The sequence below is a fragment of the Schistocerca nitens genome, chromosome 5, assembly GCF_023898315.1.
Source record: "Schistocerca nitens isolate TAMUIC-IGC-003100 chromosome 5, iqSchNite1.1, whole genome shotgun sequence".
Lineage (NCBI taxonomy): Eukaryota > Metazoa > Arthropoda > Insecta > Orthoptera > Acrididae > Schistocerca > Schistocerca nitens.
Genome location: NC_064618.1, coordinates 468,117,233 through 468,122,029, shown reverse-complemented (window position 1 = coordinate 468,122,029; position 4,797 = coordinate 468,117,233). Strand labels below are relative to the sequence as shown.

At 46.7% G+C, this 4,797-nt stretch overlaps 1 non-coding gene across 1 annotated transcript; it reads left to right on the top strand.

Moving 5' to 3' along the window:
* Positions 1 to 1,020: 1,020 nt before the first annotated feature.
* Trnat-ugu (transfer RNA threonine (anticodon UGU)) lies at positions 1,021 to 1,094 on the top strand. Its single transcript has one exon. It is a non-coding gene; the product is annotated as a tRNA-Thr (tRNA).
* The last annotated feature ends 3,703 nt before the right edge of the window (positions 1,095 to 4,797 follow it).

Below are 4,797 nucleotides of genomic sequence, written 5' to 3'. Positions count from 1 at the left end.
TGTGTTGACACTTCTTCTGTGTGTGATGTCTTCCTTGTTTCTCCTCTGTGAACCGAGGTATTAAATTTGCTTGCACATTTCTTCTTCCTTGCATTTGTGCCTTGAGAATGGCAGCGTATGCTCCTGTCGAAATATCGGAGGTGTTCGACGACGTCACCCGGCAGCAAACCCGTAAGTGATTTAAACTTAGAATGCGTTCAGAAACAGCATGGATGCGTTTCAAAATAATATGAATGATCGGTGGGTGCTTTATGAAACAAGGTGTTTCTCTTCAAGAATATTATGAATTTGGCGCCCTCTGAAATTGCCGCCCGGGGAAGATACCCCGGTTACCCCCCCCCCCCCCTCACTACCCCTCCCCCCCTCATAGACCCGGGCCTGTCTGTGTACACTATATTCTGTGGTAAGGATATATATACTGAGATGGTATCTGTTCTTTCGGACATGTCCGAAAGAACAGATACCATCGGTGACCATGCAGATCGTTAGAATGAAATTACAATGGAATGAACACCCTTAGCTGCTTACAGGCGTTCACATACATCAACGGGGACAGATGAAAATGTGTGCCCCGACCGGGACTCCAACCCGGGATCTCCTGCTTACATGGCAGACGCTCTATCCATCTGAGCCACCGAGGACACAGAGGATAGCGCGACTGTAGGGATTTATCTCTGGCACGCCTCCCGCGAAACCCACATTTTCAACGTATTGTCCCGCACTACATTTGTAGTGCCCCCGCCCATTATACTTATTACTCGCGGCGCGTTGCCGAAGGAACAGATACCATCTTAGTGTATATATATATAGTTAAGGCTCACCGGCCACTTGACCATCTTCTTCTTCTGTGTGAATGCACAAACAGTGCCCGAGCTCTGACGGGAATCGGCAACGCGCCGCGAGTAATGAGTATAATTGGCGGGGTAACTACGAATGCAGTGCGGGACAATACGTTGAGAATGTGGGTTTCGTGGGAGGCGTGGCAGAGATAAAATCCCTGCAGTCGCGCTATCCTCTGTGGCCTCGGTGGCTCAGATGGATAGAGCGTCTGCCATGTAAGCAGGAGAACCCGGGTTCGAGTCCCGGTCGGGGCACACATTTTCATCTGTCCCCGGTGACGTATGTCAACGCCTGTAAGCAGCTAAGGGTGTTCATTTCATTGTAACGTTACTCGACTCCAGTGAATTGCATGAGAACCGTGTCGCCACCGCAGGAGTTCAGAGTCAGTGAACCGCGCTGAAGTTAAGGAGGCTGTGCCTCACGTACAGCAGAGGAGGCCTGCCCACAGAGCGGCAGCCGCAGCAGCGGCGCGGGCGAGCGTTTGACCGCAGCCGCGGCGCCAGCCGGCAGGCCCGGCCCGTTCGCCCGGGGGCGTAGCGGCGGCCGTCCGGGTCGCGAGCTGTAAACACGCTCTCACCCGCCTGCCACGTCTCGTTGCGAAAAGCCGGCCCACCGTGCCCTGACGAGAATCCAGATCAGCAGTGACGAAACATCCGTTATATCGCCGACGGAATCCTGGCGGTGCTTTCTTCTGTGCCAGAATGGGCCGCTGTGAACGGTATAAACGTCCATCCTCAGCTTCATCTTGAACAGCGCTGGCAGCTATGAGAGCCATCAAGAACTCTTTAACTCAGAACTACAAAAATATTTTAATTATTCTTGATTCATAAAGCGTCCTTTGTTTCATACAGAGCAGGAACTGGAAGGAAAACAGTACCGCTACACTCCTCAAAACGAGTATGTCAAACGTCGAAACTGAACGTAACGTTAGTTAATATTCAGAGCCGACCGCAGTGGCCGAGCGGTTCTATGCGCTACAGTCTGGAACAGCGCGACCGCTACGGTCGCAGATTCGAATCCTGCTTCGGGCATGGATGTGTCTGATCTCTTTAGGTTAGTTAGGTTTAAGTAGTTCTAAGTTCTAGGGGACTGATGACCTCAGATGTTAACTCCTATAGTGCTCAGAGCTATTTTTTTTTAATATTCAGAGCGAGTGCGCTTTGAGGATCCTTCAGACAATCGCAGCAAAAGTATTAGCACACACGTACATGCTAGCTCGCATACCAGGCATTACAATTCTGCCGACAGTGCCTACCATTAACAAAGAAATGCAGTGTTAAGGGCGAACATGTACCTCGTCTGCACACACAAAAGTATTGGCACAGAGCGTGGCTTCTCGGTATATTGCTGGGTTTTCAGGTACCGGAACGCCATCTGCTGACGCAATAGACACTGCATGTTGTTGACGGCCCAGTCGCTAGAATGCTGCTGTATTGTACTATAGTGGTTAGATTAGATTAGATTAGTACTTGTTCCATAGATCATGAATACGATACTTCGTAATGATGTGGAACGTGTCACATAAATAAAAGGTGCCTATACAAGATATTACATTAGACAAAATATTACATGACACTCAATATTTTTAATTCTTTTTTTGTGGGGGTTGGGAAATCACTCACTATATCCAAACATTCATCTAATGAGTAGAAGGAGTTGCCATTAAGAAATTCTTTAATTTCCTTTTAAATGCTATATGGCTATCTGTCAGACTTTTGATGCTATTAGGTAAGTAACCAAAGACTTTTGTGGCAACATAATTTACCCCCTTCTGAGCCAAAGCTAGATTTAACATTGAGTAGTGCAGATCATCCTTTCTCCTAGTGTTGTAGCCATGTACTCTGCTATTACTTTTGAATTTGTTCGGATTGTTAATAACAAATTTCATAAGTCAATATGTATATTGTGAGGCTACAGTGTAGATTTCCAACTCTTTAAATAAGTGTCCGCAGGATGATCTTGGATGAGCTCCAGCAATTATTCTGATTACACGCTTTTGTGCAATGAACACTCTTTTACTCAATGATGAGTTACCCCAGAATATGATGCCATACGAAAGCAGAGAATGAAAATGGCATAAGTAGCTGAACTCAAACGTTTCAGCAGATCCTCAGTGTGTTTTTTCCAGTTCAATCCCTCATCAATGCATACACCTAGAAATTTTGAATATTATACCTTAGCTACCGATATCTGATCGAAGTCTATATTTATTAATGATGTCATTCCATTTACTGTGTGTAACTGTATATACTGTGTTTTGTCAAAGTTTAATGAGAGCCAAATTTATGGCATAACCAGGACTCGAACCCAGGTCTCCTGGCTTAAGGGGAAGTATGCTACGCGTTACACCACCACAGCACAGCATGGGGCCGAAGAAGAAGGAACATTCAGTGGCACTGCATGAGAGAGTGGTATTGCTCCATTCACAAGGGAGAAGCTATCGACAAATCGGAGCAGAGGTGTCTGTTAGCTACACTACGGTACGAGCCATCGTTGATAAATATGAAGAGTCTGGAACAACAGTGAGTAATTGTCGTCCTGGACGTCCAGAAGTGCTTCAAACCCGAGAACGTCGCCGTATCATCGCACTTCCTCGGAAGGAACCTGCTACAAGTGCAGCATCTATTGCTGAGGTTGTTCAGACAACGTCCGGCAAGACGGTTAGTGTTCAAACTATACGAAACGTGTTGAATGAGGCTGAAATGCATGGACGTTCTCCCAGGAAAAAGCCATACATATCGGAAATTAACCGGCAGAAATGCCTGCAGTTTGCCAAGGACTATATCAGCAATCCGATGGAGTTTTTGAACACAGTGATATTTAGCGACGAATCGAAGTTCAGTGTGCTCGGATTTGATGCAAGAAAGAAAGTTTGGCGCAAGTCGAACACGCACCTCGGCATCAAACACATGCATCCCACAACCAAACACGGTGGGGGCGGTATCGTGGTCTGGGGCTGTATGACGGCGTCTGGCGTTGGAAATCTAGCTGTGATCCTCGGTACAATGGATATTATGAGATACATCGACGTGTTGCGAGGTAATTTACACGCTAGTGCACAGATATTGGCCTTACTGGGGTGTTTCATTTCCAGCAAGGCAACGACCCAAAACATACCGCCATGAAAATCCGGGAGTGGTTACTGTACAATGCCCCCAAGAAGGTTTCTAACACCACCTGAGAGCCCTTATTTGAACCCCTATTGAGAACCTGTGGGCTCATCTTGACACACAAGTCAGAAAAAGGCGTCCGTCCGGTAAAAACGACTTGGAGAATGTGCTCCTGGAGGAATGGTCGAAAATTACCCCTGATATCACCCGGAAGTTAATACGAAGCATTCCTAGCGTTTACGTGCTGTTATAGATGCTAGAGGGATGCACACTAGGTATTAGAAGATGAACATCAATGAAGAAAACGAACACACTGTCCGATTCATATGCGTGTGCCAATACCTTTTTGGATGCAGAAGAGCGATGTTTATTTTCATAACACTGAATGTTACTTTACGGACAGGTGATTTGGACATATTTGTAACCTATAAGGTGGCACGTGTCTGGGTTCTGTTCTGAAATATATGTTTCGTTTAACCTACAACCACTAAAATGTAACTGTGCCAATACTTTTTGGTGCGATTGTGTCACTACAGGTTGCATGTACTTGTCTCGATTTGTACTGGAGTAACAGCACTGGCCTGAATCTACATCTACGTGAGTACTCTCCAATCCATAAAACAGTGCCTGGCAGAGGGTTCAAAAATGGTTCAAATGGCTCTGAGCACTATGGGACTTAACATCTGTGGTCATCAGTCCCCTAGAACTTAGAACTACTTAAACTTAACTAACCTAAGGACATCACACACACACCCATGCCCGAGGCAGGATTCGAACCTGCGACCGTTGCAGTCGCGCGGTTCCGGACTGAGAGCCTAGAACCGCTCGGCCACCGCGGCCGGCGCAG